Source organism: Rhipicephalus microplus, chromosome 2 (genome assembly GCF_043290135.1).
Source record: "Rhipicephalus microplus isolate Deutch F79 chromosome 2, USDA_Rmic, whole genome shotgun sequence".
NCBI lineage: Eukaryota > Metazoa > Arthropoda > Arachnida > Ixodida > Ixodidae > Rhipicephalus > Rhipicephalus microplus.
In genome coordinates this window covers 113,393,596-113,420,527 of record NC_134701.1, presented here as the reverse complement: position 1 = coordinate 113,420,527, position 26,932 = coordinate 113,393,596, and the positions used below count along the sequence as shown (strand labels likewise).

The following is a 26,932-nucleotide window of genomic DNA, read 5'->3' as shown; positions in this document are numbered from 1 at the left end:
TTCCGTGTAAGGGGTGGGTTGCCGTACTGCGGTGGTCCTGAGTAGATTGACGGCGCCGTCTGCAGGGTGGACGGACGGAACGGATAGCCAACAGCTGGTGCAGGAGTACGTACTGTTTCGGCGTACGTTAATGGCGGAGCTTCGGCTGGACGCGGGGCCGTCATAGGTTGGACTTCGGCTGCACGCAGAGTTGTCATGGGGTGCACCAGCTGCCGGACATCTTCGCGAACGACATCCGTTAGAGCAGCAACATGGGGTAGAGAAGACACCACGTGCAGCTTTGGCAGCTCCTCGCGCACAATACTGCGCAGGAGCTCCGTCAGGTCTCTTACAGTCGTGACGTTTGGTGGTGGCAGGGCCGACGACACTGACGAAAGACTGCCAGGACGCTCATACTGGTACGAACGCTGCCTTAGCATTCTCTCCATTGTCGTGGCTTCGCGGAGGAAATCCTCTACAGTGCTGGGAGGATTCCGCACTAGTCCCGCGAACAGCTGCTCTTTCACTCCCCGCATTAGAAGGCGCACCTTCTTCTCTCCCGTTATTGAGGTGTTTGCTCGCCTGAACAGCCGCGACATGTCCTCAACGAACATGGCAACACTCTCGTTCGGACGCTGGTTTCGGGAATTGAGGAGCTGTTCCGCTTGCTCCTTTCGGTCAGAGCTTCGGAAGGTATTCCGCAACTGGTTGCAAAACTCTGGCCAGGTTGTCATAGTGGCTTCATGGTTTTCGAACCAAGTGCGCGCAGAGTCCTCGAGATAAAAGCATACATACCGAAGCTTTCGCTGCTCGTTCCACTCGTTGACGCTGCCGCAACGGTTGTAGTCGTTAAGCCAGTCGTCGACGTCCTCGTAAGGGTCACCGTGGAACGGCTTCGGGGTACGCGGGGCGTTGAAGAACCATGGAGGCGGCAGCATTGATGTTTCTTGGCTTTGCGTTCCCGCACTAGCCATAGTACTGCCGAGTTGTGGAAATGGTCCGAATTGAGGAGGTAGGCCTAGTTGTCGCTTGCTACGCCGTAGGTCAGCTGGTTCTTCCAAGTCGCGAGTAGCGTCGGGACCTTGCTGCTGATTGCAGTGCATACAACACTACCCAGCGCCTCCACCAGAAAATGTCACGTGATTACAGAACGACCACAACGTCTGTTCACAGGAGTAGTGCTGGATGTCGAGCCGAACCGAACGTTAGAGCACGAGCACACCAACAGTCCTCTTCTTTTTTCACACCATGGCACATACTCGCATTGGCATGGCTAAACCTCGTTCCATGCCTGTGGCAATATGGTGATTTTGGAATGTGAAACCCCACATACTATCAGAATTCTTTACCAACTTTCTCGCTTCTTCCGCACATGGTACAGTAAAATAAAGCCACCTTTGCTCTCATATAATGTGCCAGAAATATTTATATTGAAAACCTGAGACATGAGATAGCCAATCAAAACACTCGCAATGTTCACTTCGCACCTGAATGTTTTTATTGTTCATGCAATACTATCTCGACGATAGCACGCATCCGCAGTAACATCATGACTGCAAAAATATAGCACAGTATTGCTAGGCAACACTTTCATTACGTGTTTTCGAATGCTGGTGCACGCCCCTATAAGCATAGGCTGAGCACAACATTTTGTTGGCGTACTTTATTTTGACTGAGTACATAGAACGTACTTTTACGCAAATAGAACCTTCTGAGCTCCCAAAGTTTATTTCTCTCTGCTGCACGTATGAAAAAGCAGCCACAGTGACACTTGAATCAGCTACCAAAACTGGCCAGAGCTTGATAGAAATTAAAAAGAGTATCAGCAGGCACTTACAAACACAGGTATATACGTTATTACGAAAGGGAACAGCTATTGACTAGCTGAAGTCTGGCTTTGAGTTTCCATGTTCCTTCTGAAAGGTGTCAGGGCGCAGCATAATTCATATTTTGTTTCATTAAGTACTTTGCATGCCAACCAGAAATGAATGAATGTGACTGTGAAACACATTGCAAAAGTTATGAATTGTGACTGTAACGAACACACAACACGCAGTATTTAGCTGCAAAGGATTATTGCTGGGCCTAGGCTCCTATATAATGAGCTCACGCTGACAAGTTTATACAGATGTCTTTAAACGCGTCACCAGTTTTGTACAGCTTGCAATGCATCTCAAACGTACAGGTGTGGGCTAAAAACCACGGGATCACGTAGCAGAATGCACTGATATCCGCATATACAGACGTCGAGCCTGCTCCAGTTTTAATTCTCGTCCAGTCGTAATCAGGTGGCTTTGCATGGCGCTTTGCTTGACTGAGTTATGGCACCCATAGCTAAAACGACAATTAGGTGTTGATTTCTTTGCTCCATCCATTCTACGGCCGTCTTCTATATGTAGCAGCTATGGCAGGCCCATTTGAAGAGGGGGATATGCATCTTTTTTTTGCATCTGATTTAGCCTAACTAAGCATACCTAGCACTTTATAATAACGTAATGAAACTAAACATGCAAAATTAAATTTCTCGGCCCAGCTTGCCTTTGTCACGTTAAGCTAAGTTGAACTTAGATGAGCATTCTTAATTCAAAATGTATTCAAGACTACTAAAACCTAGTATATCTTGGTACAACGCATTAAAGGCAACCATTTAGGTGGAATTTAGCTAATCGTAATTAAACATATTCCAGTTTGCTGTTTTCGTGTTTAGCCATGTAATGCTTAGATTAGCCAAGGGCAGTCGAGTTATGTATACCCAAACCTAAATAGAAATAATTGATCAAGGTGCCACCTATTTTAGCCGAGCATAATTAGCCTAATAGTTGTCGGTTAATCGAAGTTGAATTCTTTAACAGCTTAAAAAAGTCAAGCCCAGGAAGAGGCTAACTAACAATTCAATAATAAATAAGCGTATTTAGAACTCGCATGTGTTGAAGGAGACACAAGCCTCATTAGGCAATGAACATTTATAATAGGTTTAGCTAGGCATAATTTGCATAATTAAGTGACACATAGTGCCTCGCGATCGCTTAGTCGGTTTGAAACACATTCATCATCATCATCATGAGTATCATCAACCTGACTACTTCTATTGCAGAACAAAGGCCTCTCCAATGTTTCGCCTATCAACTTGGTCCTGTGATTGCTGCTGCCATATCACACCCGCAAACTTCTTACTCATATGCCCACCTAACTTTCTGTCTTCCCTAACCCACTTGCCTTCGCTGATAATTCAGTGAGTTATCCTAATGACCAGTAGTTATTCTGCCTACGCGCTGCATTATCAGCCCATGTTCATTTCCTATTCTTCATTTCAATTATGATTGCTTTAACCCCGGTTGGTTCCCTGATCCACTCTGCTCTATTCTTGTCTCCTAAAACTACTGATTTGAAACACATTATTGAGCCGTAATGACATATAGTGCCTCGCAATGGCTTAGTCAGTTTGAAACACATTCATCATCATCATCATCATTATCATCAGCCTGACCACTTATACTGCAAAACAAAGGCCCCTTCAATGTTCCGCCAGTCAACTTGGTCCTGTAATTGCTGCTGCCGTATGACACCCGCAAACTTCTTGCTCATACGCCCACCTAACTTTCTGTCTTCCCTAACCCACTTGCCTTCGCTGAGAATCCAGTGGGTTACCTTTGTAGTGCCATCATCACCATCATCATTTCCGGATCACTGCGCCGCGCCTCTCGTGCAGCTAAGGCAAGCTCGAGCTGCGCGAGGATTAGAACAAGCTAGCGCACTTGGTGTGTCGGACGTGGACAGCCACGGCGGCTCCGTTTCAGGCGTGGAATGAAGTGGCGAGAGAACGACACGACCACGTTGGCCGCCGTCTCGTCTTCCTCTCTCGCTACATTGGTGACCCGGAGAACACGCCCTTCGCCGAGCGGCCCGCGGCCGTGTTCCCGCAACTCTGCCCGCCAGTGCCACCGTTCCAATCGACCTACCCCAAGGTATGGTTCATGCAGCTCGATGTCGTTCTTGCGCTGAATGGCGTCACGGACCAGCCGCTGATGCACGCCATTCTTCATGACGCCCTTCCGGTAGAGTTGCGTCATAACTCTGCCACTTCAACCTCCAGCCAGCAAAGCGACCTCTGCTCTGCGGTGCTTGCCAGCTATGGCCTCACCTACCACCCGCTGCCGTTTACCCGCGACTTTCAGGTTTTCCCTGCGTCGCAGCGTGCTGTACCCTCCGGCCCGAAGCTCTCATCTGACCGCAACCTAACTTTCCCGACAACGTCTCCCTCCACCTTGGGTCCGGCCACTAGCGCAGTGAGTCTCGCACCCGGTTACAGATCCGACGAGCTTGTTAAAGTCGTTCCTGCTGCCGACAACCTGTCCACCACGAAGTGCGTTTTTTCGAAGTCCTCGGCCGATGGTCGTTCTGGCATGCTTGCTACCTCCATGTTTTCCACGAAAGCGACGGCACGCGACACCGTGGCCCCACCAGACTCCTTGACGACCACCTTGCCGCCCGCATCGGAGTCTGGCACAGGTGACCTTTCACCCGTTATTGACTTCCCGACCTCGAAGCTTTCGCCTTCAACAACGTCCGATAAACGAGACTTAACTTCTCGTCTGGCCACTAGCGACGCGTGTCCTGCGCCCGACTACCCATCTGCCAAGGTTCTCAACATTTGGGCTGAATGCAACCAGTCAACCTCGAGGTTTGTGTTTTCATCGTCCTCCGCCGACGACACTGCAGGCATGCTTACCACCGGCTCGTTTCGGCCGACCTCCATGCCTCAAAACACGGCTGACACGTCAGGTTCCACGACGGCAACATCACCGAACGCCCTGTTGGCTACCACGACTATGGGTATTGTCACGCCCGCTATTCACCTCCCGGGTGCGGAACCTTCACCCTCCCCAATGTCCGAAGGCGACTCTCTACCAGCCTCAATGCTCTGCACGTCCTGCCAGCAACGACCACAATCGTCCTCGCAGTTTCCCGCAGCTGAAGTTAAAGCCACCAGCCATCAACCACGGCCAAGCTTCCAAGACGCTGCGACTATGACTGACGCGCTTGAGGACGACGTGCCCGGTCCGCTTCAGACAGGGCTCACCAGGCATACCACGCCTGCGTAGGAGCAATCTAGGGAGTGTTGGCTAGAGGCAGCCATCAATTATGCAGACCTTCACGCCAACCCTCGTGCGCGGACTACCGGAGGTCATTGCACGAGCACAGGTGTCCCGTCCAATACTCCGGGCGAGCCCACGCTGACTGGGTTCCACCACCACCATTCCCCGGAGTCTTTGCCTCCGGACGGCAACAACCAGACGTGTGTCCACAAGGCCAGCTCGTGTGTCACAACCGCGACGACGCTCATACCTCATAAGTGTCTACCACCTATTACCCTACGTCGGCGACGACAACGTGCTTGGCGTCGCACATTGCGGCAACTTTTGAGCCGCCCTGCTACGCAGCCACGAGTTGCAGTCACAGTCCTGAAGACGGCGCAAGCGCCTACTCGGCCTATCCGACACAATGTCTCACCACTAGTCGTGTACCCGACTACCCACCATACACTTGGCGGCATTGTTGGGACACGTTCCTGCGTGCGTCGGCACGTTTATCTATACCGACACGTCAGACGCCGCTCGACTTTGAGGTCTGTGTTGCGTCTACCCCAACGTCAAAACCCGCACTGCCGACCCTCTGCCGACGTTAGCAGCATGACTTCGCGACACACGGTCCACTCTCAGCCTGTCCGACCAGGTCATCGTGAGACCCGCTTGTCGGCAACCACATCGACCCGGCACTTCCTTCTTCGTCCCTTGCGCTTCTCCCAGAGTCGCCCACCGGAGACACACTGCTTACCGATGGCCTATAAACGTTGACAACCTGGACTTGCCAAAGGAACACTTTATGGATTGTCGTTCATAAATATAGCATTTGTTGCTCTCTTTCTTTTTTCATATGCCTTCAAATCGCGCAAAGCGCTAGGGGGGGGGGGGAGCCTTGTAGTGCCATCATCACCATTATCATTTCTGAATCACTGCGCCGCGCCTCTCGTGCAGCTGAGGAGAGCTCGAGCTGCACGAGGATTAGAACAAGCTAGCGCACTTGGTGTGTCGGACGTGGACAGCCACCGCGGCTCCGTTTCGGGCGTAGAATGAAGTGGCGAGAGAACGACACGACCACGTTGGCCGCCGTCTCGTCTTCCTCTCTCGCTACACCTTAATGACCAGTCGTTATTCTGCCTACGCGCTACATGTCCGGCCCATGTCAATTTCCTATTCTTCATTTCAACTATGATTCCTTTAACCCCGGTTGGTTCCCTGATCCACTCTGCTCTCTTCTTGTCTCCTAAAACTACTGATTTGAAACACATTATTGAGCCGTAATGACATATAGTGTCTCGCGATGACTTAGTTGGTTTGAAACACATTCGTCAATCATCAACAACATTATCATTAGCCTAACTACTTCTACTGCAGAACAAAGGCCTCTCCAATATTCCGCCAGTCAACTTGGTCCTGTAATTGCTGCTGCCGTATGACACCCGCAAACTTCTTGCTCATACGCCCACCTAACTTTCTGTCTTCCCTAACCCACTTGCCTTCGCTGAGAATCCAGTGAGTTACCTTAATGACCAGTGGTTATTCTGCCTACGCGCTACATGTCCGGCCCATGCCAATTTCCTATTCTTCATTTCAACTATGATTCCTTTAACCCTGGTTGGTTCCCTGATCCACTCTGCTCTCTTCTTGTCTCCTAAAACTACTGATTTGAAACACATTATTGAGCCGTAATGACATATAGTGCCTCGCGATGGCTTAGTCGGTTTGAAACACATTCATCATCATCATCAACAACATTATCATCAGCCTGACTACTACTATTGCAGAACAAAGGCCTCTCCAATGTTCCGCCAGTCAACTTGGTTCTGTAATTGCTGCTGCCGTATGACACCCGCAAACTTCTTACTCATATGCCCACCTAACTTTCAGTATTCCCTAACCCATTTGCCTTCGCTGAGAATCCAGTGAGTTACCTTCATGACCAGCGGTTATTCTGCCTACGCACTACATGTCCGGCCCATGGTTATTTCCTCTTCTACAATTCAACTATGATACCCTTAACCCCGGTTGGTTCCCTGATCCACTCTGCTCTCTTCTTGTCTCCTAAAACTACTAATTTGAAACATATTATTGAGCCGTAAATATTGCTTTGATTGATATGTGGAATTCAACGTCTCAAAACCACCACGTGATTATGAGAAACGCCGAAGTGCAGGGCTCCGCAAATTCTGAACACCTGGGGTTCTTAAAGAGCTTCTAACTCTGAGCTCACGGGCCTACAACATTTACGCCTCTATCAGAAATGCAGCCGCCGCAGCCGGGAGTCGATCCCGCAACCTGCGGGTCAGCAGTTGAGTACCTTAGCTACTAGAACACCACAGTGGGGCGAGCCCTAATTATAATTATAGCTAACAATATTCAGATGTATTAGCTTAGCGAATATCACTTCAGTCAGGAGCATTTAGTATCTTCTTCAGCAATGATTGTCTTAGCTTGTAAGGAATTTGATCTCAATTACTTTAAACGGCATGAGAGGCCACCTGGTAACGACGCGGTGGGTATGCGCGCCGCAGCAGGTGCCAAGTCTGTAGATTTTGCATCGAGGCACTCTGCCACGCTATTGCATAATCTGCAGGCTTATGTTCCCGCCTGTACACTGCTTGCACAAGAAGCAGTGTGGAACCTGCACCACAGCGGTGGTATGGTGGCTAGAAGGAGAGGTGTCAGCATCGGCACGGCCGCGCTTTGAAAAGACGCGTGCTGGTATTTCATTTCGCAAAGGGGCGGCGCGCAAGTCGCCACCGAGATTGGTCGATAGTGCTCGCCAGCTGCTGGCGCGGCAATTTCAATCACTTGCTCGTGTGCTCGCAAGTCGCGACGTCTTCGCTGTGCCTATTTGGACGTGTTCGGGATCAATACATGCCAATGTGACCATGTCACAGTGATGAGTAAACAGCAAAGACATTGTTTTGCACCTAGATGCAATGCGGGATATGTTTCGGCCAGCGAACAACAGAAGCAAGCGTCTCTCTTCCCTGCTCCCACTGACGATGAACAGCGCAAGGCCTGGGACCGTGCGTTTGCTCGCGCTGACAAACGACTAGAAAAGAATTGCGTTGTGTGTGCGGCAAACATCTGGCTCGTATTATCACCCTTCAGATTTCACCGACACATGTTTTGATATCTGTGAATTGCCTCAGTTTTTACAGTTTGGCACAGTCAACCTCCAAAGGAAACATACCTTCTTGAGTTCCGAGCAGCCTTCTGTGTCTGGGCGTCCGCAATAATTCAATAAGACTGCAGAATAAACTGGATGAGCTTCTAAACTTGGGGCGCCTCAGTGAGGTTCGTAAAATGATTGTTGCTTGTGAAGCGCCTCCTTACCATACTGATCTCACAGGACGCAAAAGTGTCTCCCGGAACACTTATTATGTCAGTGGCTATGTGGCCCGGAAGATGGGGAAAAAGATGAAGTGAAACGAATGTAGCAGGCCGATGCTTCACTCTGAGAGTTCCAGCTTGCTTCCGGCAGAATCGTGCCTCACACGTTATACAGACAGAGATGGTCTTCTGTACGCGTGCGAGTCCTTAACAGACCTAGTCAAAGCTAAGGGAAGATGCATTCACCTATTGCTTCAGTTTCTAAAGTCACAGCATAACAGACCTTATCTTTTACCCGCCTGTGAAGAGGTTCAATATGCTCGGCTGTGAACACCACAAACCGGAAGTGACAAATCAGATAATTAGATTCATTACACTTACCCGAATGCGTTTTCTCGTTGCTGGAGAAATTGGGTCCAATTAAAAAGAGAGAGAGAGAGAATTGTCTATTTTGTCTCTTTACGTCCACGAATGGCTTAACTCTCATAATGTTGATAAAGCGCAAAAGGTTTATTTTATGTTATTGCGCATTACTCACAGGGTGTTTTTTTAGCATATACTATTGTCTTGTTCACATTGTTACAAAGCTCTCATTACTAAATGTGATGTCGCTGTCTGGCTGTGCTTCACATATGCAAAACTTAATTTTTCGTGTACTGGTTTAATTTGTGTCTGTATCTATGTTTTGCAATATAATATCAATAACATGTGTGTATGTATGCCCATTGTATCATCGTAGATTTACAGTTCTTTCCAAGTGTCTTATTCACTTACTTCAGCTGAGTTTCGTATAACTTGCAGTTCTCTCCAACCTTAATGAATATATTGTGTTTATTCTTCATGTTGTTTTTCGCTTTCGTGAAAAGAATTAAATGTCTTGCTTCTAAACTTAGACCTTGATTGCGCAAGTCATATAATTAACGGTGGCCGATACCTTTACCTGCATTTAGACGTCACGGACAACACTGCGGCATCAAAGTGAAAACTCCACGGACTTTGTTTTGGTGTCAAGCTTACAGCAAGTCAATTCGATTATCTATCTTCTAAGCTTCGTAGCTGATATACTGAGAAATGAATTGAAAACACTAGTTTTCAGGGCCTATACACGCTTTGCAGCGCGCAGCCAGAATTGTGTCTGGTAGACGTTGTTATAGCCCGCAGGGTAGCGTGAAATATTTGCAATGAAAAACGACTGCTACGTGCCCGCGGGCGCGTGGAGAGGCATATCGAAGGCGACCGCAGCACCGCCGCATCTGTATGAATTCTCGCTCGCTCTTCGGTGCGCTGATGCTGACGCCTCTCCTACTACCCACCATAGCGGTGGCTTAGCCGACAATACGCACCACGCAGCCATCGCATGCAGCCAATACTTGCTGATTCATGCTTATTTGATGTTTACACAACTACGCGCGTACACGTAAAAGAAAAGCGGACGAGGCTACGTCCCAACCTTTTGGCCGCTCTGTTTCTACAACGGAAATTTGAAATCGCAGCTAAATATCAGCCAGTCATACCGCAACGCTTCAAGAATAAAACAAGAACGAAAGTTGGAAATGCGAAGAAGGTATCTTATCGTTAAGAGGTAAGTTCAATCAGATGAATACCATTGAAACGCATGCTGCAGCAACTTACGCACGCTCGCTCTGCATAGAGAAACTTCTTGGCCGAGTGCTAGACGCCATCACCCGAAACACCAAGCATAAACAGCACCAAATATACCAACACTATGCAATGCGATGTTGATGATGATATCATTGGTAGTTGTAATTCTCACATGACGGAATTGGCAATATAGAACTGCACATTTTTGGGTCAAACACAGCACCCCGCCGTGGTGGTCTAGTGGCTAAGGTACTCGGCTGCTGGCCCGCAGGTCGCGGGATCAAATCCCGGCTTCGGCGGCTGCATTTCCGATAGAGGCGAAAAGGCTGTAGGCCTGTGTGCTCAGATTTTGGTGCACGTTAAAGAACCCCAGGCGGTCGAAATTTTCGGATACCTTTACTACAGCGTCTCTCATAATCATATGGTGGCTTTGGGACGTTAAACCCCACATATCAATCAATCAAGCGTCACACACAGCGCTTTTTTGCACGTATGGTCACACGATCGCAGGAGTAGCACTGCGCATTCATAGTTTTCCCTCCGCTCGAGCGCAGCTATTAGGAGTGCATTATGGCAATATACAAAGCACGTAGTATCATCGAGGGAAGAAGTGTTTCATTCATCTCTAAGTTGAACCGAGCGCGAGCCTTCTAACAACTGAATAAGTTGCACTAGTACGCACAAACACCCAAAAAAACGCATGAAGTTCATTCGGAGTTGCTTACCATGTGTCCTTCACTTCAAATTTATGGGTAACATTGACAACTTTGTCGCGACTACCACCAACTAACATGACTGCCTCGATGAACAGAACCGACGCAAAGCTTCCGCGCCCCGACGTCCATACTATAGCATTGTCGATGCCACTTTCTCCGCTCTGAGTGCGTGTCGTTTCTCGTAAGCCGGAATCGTAAGGCACGATGTTCGAACGAATAAGAAGACCGTTGACGAGGCGCGGGGTATTTCAAACTTGCCTACTGAAATCACTTTGGCGGCTGTGACGCTGAGGCTGAGAAAGTATTTCCTCACTTGTTTGTTCTTGTCTGAATCGACGTCCTTGAGTGCAGCCATCTTACTCACTCAAATGTTTTTCGGTTACTCCCGTTTTTCTAATCATCATCATAATCATCATCATAAGCCTGAGTACGTTCACTGCAGGACAAAAACCTCTCCAGAGTTCCGCCAGTCAACTCGGTCCGGTGCTCGCTGGTGCCACTTTACACCTGCAAACTTCCTAATCTCATGCGCCCACCTAACTTTCTGTATCCCCCTAGCCGACTTCCCTTTTCTGGAAATCCACTCAGTTCCCCTAGTGGCCAGCAGTTACCCTGCCTACAAGTCACATGCCCGGCCCATGTCCGCTTCTTCTTCATGACTTCAACTATCATATCCTTCACCCTACTTCGTCCCCAGATCCATTTTCTTCTGTCCTTTTCTCTTAAGGTTACACCTATCATTTTCCATTCCATCGCTCTCTGCGTGATCCTTCATCTGAACCCTCTTTGTGAGCCTCCAGATTTCTGCTCTGTAGGTAAGTACCTGCAAGTTGCAGCTGTTATATACCTTCCTCTTGAGGGATAGTGGCAATCTACCCATCATGATTTGAGTGCTTACCGAATATGCTCAACCGCATTCTTATTCTTCTAGTTACGCCTACCTCATGGTTCGGCTCCATGGTTATTACCTGTTCTAAGTAGACGTGGTATTAGGACTTGAAGGGCCCTATTTTCTATTTCGAAGCGCTGTTCTCTTCCGAGGTTGTTGTGCACTACTTTTGTTTTCTGCAGGTTAATTTTAAGATTTCTCTTTATGCTCTCCTTGTCCAATTCAGTAATCATGTGTTGCAATTTCGCCCCTGAATTATTCAGCAATGCAATGTCATCGGTAAAGCGCAGATTAGTAAGTTACTCTTCATTAGTTCTAATCCCTAACTTCTCTCAATCTAGGTCTCTGAAGACCTCGTGTAAGCACGAGGTTATTAGCATTGGGGAGATTGTATCCCCTTGTCTTACACCTTACTTGATTTGTATTCTGTAGAATTGTTTATGAAGCACTATGGTGGCTGTTGATCCTCTGTAGATTTTTTCCAGGATGTTTATGTACGATTTGTCGACGCCCTGACTTCGCAGTGTCTGCATGACTGCTGATATTTATACTTTTGCGACCGGGGTTTGCAGGCACCGGAGGTCCAGGATGAAGCTGTCGAGGCAAGAGGAAAAGACTTGAAGAGGGTTTACTTACATTATATACATGGTGAGCTCTCGTACATGACGAGCTTTTTCTTACATGGCAAGCTTTCGAATCTAGTGTTCTTCTACGTGGTGCTAATTCGAATGAGCCGGGTGGCTCATTACAAAGGGTATGTTCTCCCCAGATCCCTAGATCAAGGAACACGTGCAGATGCTACTGTCCAATCACAGATCACACACAACAGGTGAGGGGGACGAGCATGCACAGCCCACGTGAACATCCAATATTGAGTCGTGATCACTGCACTGAAAAGTGGCGCCAGTGGGGCTTTTCCTCGTCGTGTGTGTGCCGCTGGTCGAGGGGTCCCAAGCTCATGACAGCATACATAAAAGCACCCTCCCATGTGTTCGCTCAATTAGTCGGGCGATTTGTGGTGGCCGACGCGGTCTCTTCCAAGGAAGATGCTGTATTTGTTGTCCTCTCTCGAACGGCTTACGGCATTGTGGCGACACGACGTCCCACCCTCTGGCTAGGAGGGGCAATAGGCAGTTATAGTTTAGCGTTTGCATGATAGCGTAGGTTAAGGGAATAACGCTACCGTGCAGCAAACGTTCGTTGTAGGCAGCGTCTTATAGTTTAGCGAAATAGCGCTTACGTGGTTCACGTGCCCCCAAGAGGGATGGTGGTGCCACCTATTAGATGGTTAACAAGTTAAACAGTGAAAATAAACATAAAACGAGAATGTTTGCCTATGCTACCACGCGAAGCATTGTTAGAAGTTTATTTTTGTGATAATAAATGTAAATAAATATGAACAACGTACAAAACGCCAAAACATCTACGTTGCCCATTTTTTTACATTGATCCTGTAGTTAGGCCTAGGTGCGTTCGAAATGAGAAGCTATCTCAAAAACTACGCCAACTTTTCTGTTATACTCAGTCATAGGAGCTAACTGAAGGCAAGCAAAGCCACTTTGAACAGTCATTTGCTGCGAACAAGGTGACTCTGTCAACAACTACGCCAAAATCACTTCCAAGCGGGCGTCCGAGAGCACCGCCATGTTTACGTACACAACGTGCACCTACGCTACCTTAAATCTGACAAATACCGCGCGTACGGTAAGCGGTACGCGTGACGTACGTATCTGCGCATGCGCACTTCGATTCCGGTATCACGGTACGCCCGGTATCACGGCAAGCACGGTATACTGTAACTCTCTAATGTCTGGTGGTCATATGCAGCTGGCCTGCGGGTTACTTGTTTGAAGATCCAATGAGCGCCGCTCCCTCGTCAGCTCCGGCGCCAGTAACAACAATACTGAATAAAATGCCTTTTCCTAATCGATGAATATGATGTATAGTCGTTGGCTGTTATTTGAGCATTTTTCTATTACCCGATTGATAGTATGAATGTAGCGTTGAACTCTTAGCGTTGTTTTCATGACAAGTGGAGCCAAATCGATATCGAAGCTGCGCTGGTAACATCAGCACCCACTGCCTTGAGTGGCTGATCGCTAGGATGATCTTTCCGCAGCATCAAAGCTGCTGGCGCACGTATTTTAGAACGGCTTTGTGAATATAGTACGCACAATAATACTAAACAACCTGTGTTCAATTGAATTGAGCAATATGACTTTTAGGGCTCTTTTGTTTGTTTGCGAAAACATTAAAGAAGACCAGAATATTACAAAGCCAAGGAAAGTACAAGGAACAATAAGCATACTGGTTTAGGTTTTGTATAGCGCTTGTGATATATATGTGAAGAAAGGAAAGCAGACGAAAACAATTATCACAGGCTGGAACAGAACCTGCAACCATCGGATTACACGACCGATGTTCTTACCAAAGGAGCTACGGCAGCTGTTGTGGCAACGTGTTTCCTTTCTGCGGATGCTTATGTAAATATAAACACTGGGAGTGTTAGTCAGCCCCGCTCGCAGACATAACGGCGAATTAGAAACTCATCATTTGTCATCTGGCTGTAGCACGTCATATCCTAAAAAGCTTGCCATTAAGCCCTCGCATGCCACGTGAAGGCACCAACTCTGCCTACACGAAACCCTGCCTATAAATGAATGAAGGGAAATAATTTTGAGGGCTCGTTTCTGTGTTTGACAGATCCTTACAGCAAACCAGAAAATAATGAAGTCGAACAAAGGATGGAGGGCCTTGATTGTACTGTTTTAGGTATATAGTAGTTATTGTGATTCAGAAAGCCAAGTGGATGAAAAGACAACTGGCCGCTGGCAGAGACTGAGCTGACGAACTTTCAGCGCATAAGGAGCGCAGCGGCTATGCTGAGTTGGTCACGTGTGATGTTTACCGACTTCTTAGCAACCCTAATATTGAACGTATAACGTCTTGTTAGGTATAATGACCAACGTTATTGATTTCACTCAGAGAGCTCGGAAAATTAAAGAAAGCTTTAAAAATACTACAAGCACTTCAGCAGAGCTATGAAGTATAATGGTGCGTGCGAAAAATAAAATGATGGGTTGTGTAAGTCATGCCTAGTTTTAATTCCTTGAGTTGAGCTTTGCAGAAGCACTTTCGAAAATGAGGCATTTGGTCTAGTCTATCCGGTGTATGATTTTTTCTTTTCTTGAAAAGCAATTTAAGAGTAAAGTGAAATAAGCTGCTCATAGTATTGCAATCTGTCCCTTTCTTTATTGATAAATCTGCTGGAATGCAGATGGACATCACTTTTTGCCTGGTTGGGCTCAAAGTGCCGGAGTTTCCGACTTAGTGGAAAAGTGTATTTTGCTACTAATATTTTCCCGTTTTTTCTTTCGTAAAAAAACATCAATGACATCATTTTTGTACTAAGTCCTCCAAATTGAGTAAGGTTTATTTCATTCGGACTTAGTCACTTTAACCTTGCGTTTGTTGTTATCTGTATACACCCTGTGTACGCTTCCTATGAGACAGCGTTGAATAAAAAGCCGCATAAAAGAAATAGGGGTGAGTGGTCACCCATTATTGTGTTCTTTTTGCGCGTGTTCTCTTACACTCTATTCAATCAGTGTGTCGCCTAAACGAAATCGCGTCTGCTTATGATACATGAACGAAAACGACCTCGACTTCTATATTTTAGATGTTATGTCACATGCATTTCTCTTTATTGGGATTTTTGGTGTCTAGCTCATTGTCACTGTTTTAAATTTGAATATGTACGAACGGGTGAACATCTGTATGCCACCCAAAGTTCTGAAATGCAACTACAAATCAGGCGTGGAGTCGAAGAAGAAGGTTCATGGTATTTTATTATTCATAGAATATTGTAAACGTTGATCAAGCCACGCAGCATAGTTTGGAATACTTCACGTTACAAATTTTTGTGAGTTTCTGGGGAATTGGCTGTATTTTTTACTCTAAAGCCTTCTTAAACTCCGCTTTGGATGTACAATTACCAAGAATGCAAATCTGTAAGATGTCAGTGAATTAAACAATGCTGATATTAAAATTAAAAAAAAAACACAGACAGAAGGACGATCCTTCATCTTCATTTTTCAAGTTTCCTGAGCTCTACTGAAATTCGATTACCCCTACATTAGCCCGACAAAGATTCGCGAAATGGCGAAATAAATAAATAAAATGATAACCAGAGAGCCATTGTACGAATCCTCATATTAACAATGTGGATGCTTGCATTAGCGTGACATTTGAATGTTACCAGTTTCTAGAGTATTAAAATGTTCCCGAACTCGGTAACATATCTGAAAAGCTACCCTGAGTTAATTTCGCCACCTGTGCAATAACGAAAGGGGAAGGCCACATCATCCAACCATAAAGATAGCAAAACCTGCGCATACTCTTTTTCGAAATACGTTGTTTGTATTTCAAAGATATGTTAGCTGTTCTGAAGGATGGTATACTGTCATGTTTGACATCTCACAGAGATTCTTTATTATATGAAGCATATCAAGTTTGAATCTCAAATTTTCACTCATTGGTCAGGTAATATCCCGCTTTCTCGCATTGCAGTAAGCTATCAACGCATTTCCACTGCAAAATATTTAGTTTCTGTAGAATGCACTGTTGTGAGTGAAGCGCACACTAAACTGCACTTTTTATGTGAGGCATGTCTTATAGTTTTGTTGGTTTGTGCAGAATTCGCCAAATTATGCAGGCAGCTGTAGAGAAAAACAACAAAGAGGCAGAAGACTTCTTGAAAGGCGTTGCTGATATGGCAACAAAACAAGAAGATATATGCATTTTTCGAAGCATGCTCCCGCTCTACGAGGTGCTCAAAAAGTTTGACTGCCATTCAGAACTATCCATCTTTCCATCGTCAATTTGTGTAGTTATTTCACAAAGATGAACTGTCAAGAAAAGAGCATCAAAAAGGTTATATAATTTCCTTTACCGTCATTTGCAGTTCTTATCGCATGGTACTAAGCATGATTTTAGCGGGGTTTTCTTGTGTATTGTGTTTTTTATACTTTGTTTTTAGTGGTATTGAAAGAAATGCCAACAAAATTAAATTCAAACACGTGATGATACTCTTCACGGAGAGCCCTTACCCTAGGATAACCAATGCATCGAACGTTTTTTAGTTATCGTGGAAGTATTTGAGGTAATTCGTTTCATGATTCCCTGAGTACCATGCCAAACCTCAGTCACACTTACCCATTTCTGGTGCTCAAAAAGCTTCATCTATAGGCATATCATTCAACGAAAATAGGCCAGCTTTAGAACGGTTAGAATGTACGAAATCCAAAGAGGAGCTAAATGCGTGCTCAGTTTTAAATTATTTGGGCCCAATCCACTGAGGGGCGTCTTGAACATTGGCACGTGTGGGAACAGCCACAACACTGTAGGCAGATCTTTTTGTCATGATTACTCGCTTTCTCTCGGAGTAATCGACTTTCGTTGTGTCGTCGCAATTTGAAAGAATGCCAATAAAAAAAATAAGTTACCCGTTGTTGTGCCACAGACATGTTCCTCGTTCGGGAGCACGTCTCACGAGATCGAGCCCTGTTCCGACGAACTGTCTCCCCCCCTCCCAGCGCCGCCTTCCGTGCAGAAGAACCGTGCAGTTCCGGAGATAACGTCGCTTCCTCCGCCGAACCACCTTGCAGTTCTGGGTATGGCTGCGTCTCCTCAGCCGAGCCACTGTGCCGTTCCGGGGAACTGTTCTCGCAGAAGAGTCCCAAAACGCTATTTAAGGCCATACCGGCCCCATGTTAGAGGATTTGCCGCAGCCGACGTTGTCGTGCTGGCCCGTTCTGTAGAAACGACAACCTGCTACAGTAAACGCTCCTTTTGTTGCTGTTTTCAAAACGGATTGCCTCCCTGTTTCGCCTTCGGGCTAAGGCTTCAGCGAAGTCCGCTCGACGGCTCGCCGCTCTTCGCCACCGCTACCATCGCGACAGAGCGAATTCCTAACACCGTCTGGATATATGCATAGCAAACAAAGTGCGTTAAATATATTTAGTGGCCAACGAAAGCATTGTGGTGCAGTGCAGGCTCAGTGAGTACATGGTTCATTAAACCCTTTAAAAGACCAATTGTTCAGAAAAGTGTAAAGAGATTTATTTGTATACTCAACTACTTTTTGAAATGGGCAGTTTTTCTCGATCTGCGCGGTGTAATACGACTAGGGCTAAGTCAAGTGGTAAACGCACTTGCGCCTTCATAATCTGTGCCTCACATCAATACAGTGATGCACGCGCTTAAAACCCCTACACCATTTGTGAAGATGCTTTGCTTGCACTTAGCAACCTTTCTGAAACAAGAATACAAACTACAAACATTGGAAAGTAGCTGAACCGTGACTAACTGCCCAGCGTTTTTTTATTAGAGGTTTATCCTCAACGTATAAGCCGCTTTGTGACTTTTTCAAAAAACAAAAATGACAGGTTTGCTGGAAAGGCCATAGCAACAAATTGAAAGGTCACACGCAGGATTGAAAACATATCGAAAAATTCCTCGCGTTCCTCATGCGGGGATGTTTACTTCGCGTCTAATTTGTTAATTTGCTGTGTCTGAAAAGCGCGCGCATTTCGCAAACGGAGACTGCAATGATTGCAGTGGCCTTTAAGCACGAAACTACACCAGAATCAGTCCTACTAAAGCCCTAGGCCAGCGAAGGCACACCACCTTTTCCTCCTCGCAGCCGCGCGATAAGGGCTCCCTCACGTGCCTCGACGGGCGAAGTGGGCGTAGGAGATTAGAGCGGGTGGTGCCGCGCGAGGTGGCGACGCGCCTTCTTTGCGCCATCTTGCTGGTAATGCTGAAAACACAATTCCCTCCGAGATACTCGTGAGTGGCGGTAAGTGGTAAATATAAGTAGCTTGCCGTTTAATTAGGTAGTTTAATGGTCAACGGCTCGCTTTCACGATGCAGAGGTCCCACGTTCGATTTTGCGCACCAGAGTTTTTTTCTTCAGGATTTTTTTTTCTTTCTTGCGTTCTCACATATATAGATGCGTATATTTATGTGGTGCATGATATCGACACCGAGGCCGGCGGCAAATTCCAGCCGAAAGTGTCCATACAAGTGCTGTCGCAATAAAAATGCCTGCCACATATTCCCTTTAGGGGAACTCGAGTCAATGCGGCGCCATGTAGGGGGGGCATCGTGCGAATGTTACAGAATTGGGTATGATTTGGGCATGCCTAATTGTTATTTCGCCTTTATTATTCCGATTTATTGAATGAAGGAGAGACGTTGCCGTCGATGTCAAGCGAATAGCAAGTAAAGACGCCCTCGACTGAACACCTAACGCATGATTTAGTGCTTACATATACGAGGTGGCCAGTTAACGGTTGTGCAGGGCGTGCAGTCGCTTTTTTTTTTACTAGCAGGAGCTGCCTGCGTCGGCCTTTCGAGGTGAGAGAGGGGAACGGGAGCGACAGTTTTTCGGGTATCTTCCTGAGCTGATGCGAGATAAGAGCATGCGGCACGAGAGCCGAGACGCAATCATACTCTGTGGGGGTGTAAGGGGCGCCACCGCTGAGGCTGAAGAACGGCATCGTGCGACTAAAGAATGCTCCGCATTTAACAAGACATTACTAAAAACACGGTGTATTCTATAAACTACCGATACAGTATTTAGTTTAAGTTTGTGATGGGGGCTCTGACTGCCTCTCTTCATATAAATTTTAGCATTTCAAAGTTTGTTGACAGCATAGTATCACAAAAGTGCTCAACGCTGTAATGACCTAGTCTTTACCATCTCATCTTCGCAATTAGGTGTACAGCTGAATTCTCTAACGTACAATTAGAGTAATCAGGTTAGACTTTGTTTTCTTTACTCACAACACATTGGTAATATGGCGTGCTTACCTTTCCTAAGCCGCAGCCGACACCATCGACAGCAGTGATCAGCATATTGTCGCCATTCCTGTTGATATAGCACTTCACAATGCATACGCGTGCGTTGTAAGCCTGAAAGCAAAACATTCAATAAATAGTAAAACATAAACACTACCCTGTGTCTGAGACATATATAAGCGTATGATTCATGGCCGTGGCCCTCGAGGGTTGAAGTTGATTTGCAGTGCGACAAGAGCATTTTCGTCTAAAATACAAGAGCACCCACAATGCTTCCTGAAAGATACATTTTTTGCGGCGAAATTGGTCAGCAAAGACAGTATACACAATAATGTAGAGCTTCCTTTCTTGCCTATAAGGATCAAGGGGCTTTTAGAGGACTTCCCAAATTTACCAACAGTCCAAAAAACGCGTCTTTTATTTTTTTATTATAGATGTGATGCTATTAGGAGACGTGGTGAGATCTTTGAAGCAATATCTGGTAAGAATATTAATAATTAAATCGTGTCAAATCAGTTTCTATGGTAATGCAGTGTTCGGCACTGCTGATGACATGGTCGACAATATCGCAGAAAATCGTACTTGACGAATCTTCTTGCGGTGGAGTGCAGATAGTGCCTCGGAGTAGAAGAGCAAGCGCTCTTTCCAAACGTCAACTAAGGACGAATGGCCCAAGGTATTCCACTATTGCCACGTTTGCAAATATGGAGCATCTTTTCAGCTGATACCTATTATTCTTTAAAGTCGATAACAATGCTTCTCCTGTCGTTTACGTGAATTAAGTCCACATTGAAAAAGAAGTAAGCAACTGCACTTAAAAAGAAGCTGTTGAGGATAATTATTAAAACTGGTTAGTTGTTTTATTATTTGTTGACCTAGCGCAGGTGTTTATAATGCCATGTTGTAGTGCGTGTTAATTTGTGGCATATCTATCTCTTTTCAATCACAACAGTGATGACGAGAAAATAATTATTGCAAACATCTCTAAGAACGTGAAAGAAAGGTTGCACGTAGTTGTATGTATTTGTCATCGAATTTCACTGGTAAAATTAAAACTGATCACTCAGAGCGCGCACCGCCAGACTGGAACAATCCGTCACATGTAAGTTATGAACTTTGAAAGACGGTGTGACGCTCCAACCCCACTTTTTGGCATGCTTGCAACCCATCTTACTTATGCCCGCAGATCACCATAGTATTGCGCGTATTGTTTGGTGCTTATCTGCTGATCTGCTCATTCGATATGTGCACAATAACGTCATATGATAAACGTTTACATTGCCGGGGATAACAGCAGATAGATAACAAATAATAATAATAATAATAATAATAATATTAATAATAATGAATTATTATTATTCCTGCTCACCAGCAGGTCGCGGGATCAAATTCCAACTGCAGCGGCTGCATTTTCAATGGAACCGAAAATTCTGTCAGACCGTGTGCTGCAATAAGGGTGCACATTAAAACCAAAGATGGTCAAAATTTCTTGCGCCCTTTACGACTTTATTTGGTAGGGTTTCGTTGAGAAAGTATTCCTTCAAGGCGGAGATTCTATGCGAAGTTATCAAGATCCTGTAGTCAGGTGAACTGATTATATGGGCCAGTAGTGGGGCAAAACTTGAGTGTGGGGAAGATTTCCGCTCGTTCATGACTGTTAACATGATCGTTGAAGTTGTTATATATGTGTTCGTCTTTGTTGTTTGGTATGTTATTTGTTTCTCTCAGCCCGCTCTTTTAGGTTTGATAAGGGTTTATTAGTGATGAAGATTGATGTCTGATTGAGACGTCGATCAATAAACAGTTAGGGATTAGCGTACACGTTTTGCTATATGTCTACGACAACCTACACAACGCCAACCAACACAGTCGTTTCGTAACCTCTCTCTCTCTCTATACATCTATATCTATATACATACTATATATATATATATTCGAGAAACTTCTCAATACTCGCGTGCGTGCGTGTACATATGCGAAATAAAAAAAAATGTTCGGGGGAAGGATTGCAGCAGTTTAATTGGAGTATGCGTAGACTGCGACTGGTGCAGAAAACAAGCATATGCGAAAAATGCAGACCCAAACGGAACGGAACATATTATTAGAACGCTTCATTATTAAAAAAAAAACACTATTGCGCGCTTAGAGAAGCTCGAATATTGAAAACAATGCACACACGCTAAAATAGCAGTGTACTAACGGATGAGAATTACGCCATCACCAGGAAATTGATTATAACAAAATACCCCTGTGTCCGTCACCATCTTCGCAGCGTAATGTTATGATTTGCGCCGTTCTCAGTCACGCGTCGTCTGCATTCTTCACGAAGTAGTATGACATACGTTGTCGTCTTTCAAGCGTAATGCCACACATTGCGGCACACGGAAATGGTCTACGAATGTCACTTTTTTTTATTTTCTTGCTCTCGCGCACAGCGTGCTGAAAATAAAACACCTATACGACCGCTTCTCAACGCGCACAACGCGGTAAAATATCTCCTTTCGTGGTTGACTCTGCCGGCGCTCTTTCCAGGAGCGGCTGCTAGATAGTGACCGCTCAGTTGTAGTTGCGAATACAAACTTGTATCTGTATAATGTCATCGCAAAAAGACCGACAGCGCAGCGAGGGGTGACTGCGAAAACCCCGGGAATGGTTTTTAGCAGGGTTGTCCCTGAAGTTTGAGTGAAATTTGCCAAACGGCGAGCAAAATGCCGCCAAAATTTGCCATTATTTTTGAAATTTTGCCAAAAAACTCACCCCTCTACATTTGTGTGACGTTACTCGTAATAAAAATTTTGATGTGTAGCTTCACCCAACCATCCATGAACCCTTAAATAAATTGATGTTTTTGAATGCCAGTCACATCACCCGCTTCAGTATGGGTCCAGTTTGAAAGGGCTAGTATGTACAAGCAGCGTCTCTGAATACTAGAGCCTCATAACAAAAGTTTGCGATGGCTTCACTTGTAGGAAATACAGCATGAAACAGTCACTACATTATGAGAGCGATGGGATGCGTAGCCTTCTTGCAGATTTAGAGAATCACGTTGCAGCTGAATGACGTGTTTGGTAATCAGAAAGCTTATTTACAAAACAACAAAAATGAATTCGTAAGTACTTCGTTATTGTCGCAATGCTTGAACCACATTTTATGTAAGGTTATGCTTGCGCTAAACATTCGCGTCATTCAGAAACTGCAGTAACGCTGTTTCTGAAGGTTGGCCCAAGAAGCCTGACTACTTGGCCCTTAGGAAAAGTGTGCTAATAGCAAATCATACCAACCAAATTGTTCAACATACAAAATTAGCAAGTACTACAGCAGGGGGGAAGTCTACAAGCTATTTACATGCGGCCTAACACTCATTTGTCCACTTCAGGCACGAAAGTTCGATGAAAATCAAACTGCCTGAAAAACAAAGTATAACATCACTGCCTCGAAGCAAGCGAACCAGTCTACTGACTTCAACTTTGCTAAAAAGTTGCTGGCGGACGCACAAGTGCACCAGGGCTTCCAGGATCTAGGTAAATTAACAGATACACACAAAAAACAGGACAAACGTACTACGTTGCACGTAAGGTGTGCCTATTGCTGTTGAGCCTAAATCTACGAAAAATAGAAAAAAATGTCACCCTTTTGGTTTGAAGACACTGAGTATAGAATGCTTAACTCAGCCGAGATTCAAGTCAGAAATCCCCCTAAATTTGCCATGTAGCCATTCAAGGGTTTAGGTCGCCACGGGCCTCCCAAATTCACCAACTGGTCGAGATATAGCAACCAGAGGCAACCCTCGCAGCTGGGGCACCGTGCCTGAAACGTCAACAGAGCCCAACGGCCATGGTCCGAGCTGCACCGGCTGCTTCTGGAGTTCAATAACCGCTTTCGGCACCTGCACAGTAAATACTTTCCAGCATGAACGTGACCGTTGAACCTCGACTGCGTTTCTTCCGCGGTGCTGCTATATAGGCTTCCCGCTACTGAAGGAACCTACTGAAAGGAGGGAGCCTGACGATACAAAAGAATGCTCCTTGGTTGTAGCGGAAGAAAGGAGTGAGAGGGGAGAATGCGATGAAGCGGCGAAGCGGAGAGAAAGATGTGGCGCAGTCCGCATTATGACAGGGCAACGGAATTCCGACAGATGGCTGATTTGGCGTGGTGGATAGACATGGTAGCGTGATTACCGTTCAAATCAAGCGTATAGAATTTCTCAACGCACTTGATGACGTGATAACATCCATAGTAACAGCACTGCAATAGATTTTGGACTGCGTCGCGTCACACAAACACACGTGTCGCGTTTACAAGTCGGAAGAGCTGTAGGTAGAAGCGTGGTGTTGTAGGCGAGGGTGTGGGGCGGAGAGATTAAGTAAAGTGGAGTGCATGCAGCTGCACAACATGCTAGGTCGGGTCAGGGTAAAACATGTGTCGTAAAGTTCTCCAGGAAGACAAACCAGGTGTACCATAGGTCAACTCAGCAGTCGTCGACTTCATGTCCTGCTTTAATGTTAGCCTAGGTTGCGTTCAGGGTCCAGCTAACACGCTTGACCATGCCTTTGGCGATGGCATGGTCTGCTTCTGTGCAAATCCACGAATTTTTCAGCAAGACCGAAACTTCCTTAAAAAAGTAAGACATAAACTATTGACCGTGATCGGTGGTGATAGCAGACGACATTCCAGGCGTGTACTGAAACTCGACTAGAAAGCTTTTCCTGTTGTTTCGCTTCATATGTAAGGGATCGGGAACGCCTCTGGCTATAAAACAGTTATTACATGTCATAAATCAGGTTTTTTCATCAGACAGAGGCCATGGACATAGAATGTTTAGACGAAGTTGGTCGAAATAGAACTAAGTTGGTGCGAAGGAGCTTACGATGGCTAAGTATGACAATACACGTTGACGATACCACACAGCGGACTACAGCGGGTGCACGTACGAACATCTTTGTCGATTCTCGGTCAGACAACACGCTTTGTAATAGAGAGTAGAAGAGTCCGGATGACAAAATGACAGAGTGTATACTGACACAATGTCACTTCAAGTTACGTGCGCTAACCGATACTTATGCCCTCCGGATGGTTTGCGGCACACGAGTCCGCAGAGCCCAGCTGCGCGCGACCCGCGTAGAAGAAAAGAAATAACGTCGAGAAAGAAGCAGAAGTGAATCTTCGGCACTGCTAGGAGATTCTGTTCTAGCTGTGAAAGAAGGAGAAGTGAATCTTCGGCACTGCTAGGAGATTCCGTTCTAGCTGTGTTAGTATTTTCGGCCACAAGTTCGCCCTGCTTACGCGAATCTATTAAAAGTGTTCATTGAGCTGTGTGTTATAAATTAGGTGGAAGTGCTGGGTGCGATGTCAAGCCCCTCTCTAGCGACGGAGCACAGTCCAAAACCACAGCGATTTGTACCCAACGAGCTGACGCTTAATTGTCAAGGCTGCAGTCGACGCCTGCGTAGGAAGGTTCCTGAGTTTCACATTTATCGACTTGCCTTAGAACCTCAACGGCTGTTGACGGGTACGCAACCAACATGACAGGTTAGGCCACTCCAGCCAACATTGTAGTGGACGAGCTAATGCTACCAAAGCTTTTCCACGGCGAAAGCTACGAGGACGCGGAGGTCATGCTTGAACACTTTGAGCGCGTCGCAAAGGCTAACGGATAGAGGGAAGGGCGCAAACTTGAAAGTGTTTACTTCACGCTGAAAGATAGCGCACGAACTTGAAATGAGGACCACGAAGCTACCTTCCGGCCGTGGGATGACTTTGGACGGAAGCTGCTCGCTGCTTTCCCAAACACAGACCGCAAAGAGAGAGCTGAAGCTGCGTTTCAGACAGATATCAGTGTAATGATGAAAGTGTCGCTGTGTATGTGGAAGATATGTCTCACCTATTCCGCCAAGCTGATCCAATTATGAGCGAAGACAGGAAGCTGCGTCATCTGATGCGAGGTGTGAAGCAAGAACTCTTCGCCGGACTTATTCGGAGCCCACCACGCACCATCGCCAAGTTTCGTTCTGAGGCCACTATGAGAGAAAAGACGGCTCAACAGCGAGCAAGGTTATACAACCGGGATGCGATCATCACTTCCTTGGACATGTTGCCACCAGTCTTCGTTAACAGCATGGAAACACTACGCGAGCTAGTGCGGTATGTTGTGGGAGAAGAGCTCCAGAAGCAGGAGCTGGACCAGATCACTCCAATGCTTACGTCTCTGGCCGACGTGATCCATGAACAGGTCAGGCCGCTGGTACGTGAACCTTCAAGCTACGCACAGCCAGAACCGCCACTTCAAGAGCAGACGAGAATGACGTACGTGGATGTGCTACTGCGAGGATCTACAGAACATGCGGAGGTCACGTCGGCTACACCTTTGCAGCACCCGATGCCGCCGAGCGCCCTGCAGGCAACGTCCGAGACGAGACTCAGGAAGAGCGATGTCTGGCGCACACCCGACAGGATACCGCTTTGTTACCACTGCTGGTCACATCTACCGAACGCGCCACGACCACTAGGCAAGACTACGTGGTTTTCCTGTCAATGCACCTCGACCACGAAATGGTGAGTGCCCCTTCGACACTGATCAGTCGAGTCCTGAAAGCTCAAGTGGATTCCATTGACACCAACCTTGAGCAACGACCACGCAAAGGTATAGGTCGTCTAGCCCCCAACCTTCAGCAAGCTCCCCAACGCCTCATTCCCCAAGCCGGCGTCGGTAAAACTACAGTCAGCGACCTGCAGAGACAAGGCCGCTGTCTACGCTAATGCAGAAAAACTTCCATCGCTGACCATGAACGACGACCGACTCAGAAACCGGTGCTAAGATAGTGACGTTGCTTCCGATATACATGTTCGTTGACGGCTACAAAGTCATAACACTGGTAAATACAGGCGCACATTATTCAGTGAAAAGTAGTGGACTTTATGAAATACTGAAGAAAGTGCTGACTCTATGTAAGGGACCACAAGTTCGCACAGCAGGAGAACACTTCATCGACCCAACTAGAATATGCACAGCAAGTATTGGAATACGGGGTATAACGTACGTCGCCAGTTTTCTTGTGCTCCCACAGTGCTCAAGAGACTTGATTGTCGGCATGAATTTCTTACGAGCTAATGGCGCTGTATTAAACGTGCGAAAATCTTTGGTCTCATTCTCGACTAGGCATGCAATTGCTACCTTTGAAACTGAAGAGAACGTAGATGAACTTTGTATTTCAGATGATGGCGTCATTGTGCCGCCATGATCAAGCGTATCTGTCGCAGTAACCAACAAAGCATTCAGTAAATTCGACGAATTTTTTTACTACAACACTGCCCTAATACTTCGAAAAGGGATCTGCATGGCACGAGGCCTTGTTAAATTACGTGAAAGATATGTAAATGTTCTCCTTACAAACTTTAGAAATGAAGTGCAGCACGTTGCAAAGGAAACCGTCATTGCCAGTCTGAATAATTTCGTCCAGGTTATG

The 26,932-nt window shown here is 46.2% G+C and overlaps 1 pseudogene; it reads right to left on the bottom strand.

Annotated features, from left to right (window-relative positions):
* Positions 1-15,557: 15,557 nt before the first annotated feature.
* Positions 15,558-26,932, bottom strand: part of LOC142761770 (A disintegrin and metalloproteinase with thrombospondin motifs like) — a 116,260-nt pseudogene continuing 104,885 nt past the window's right edge.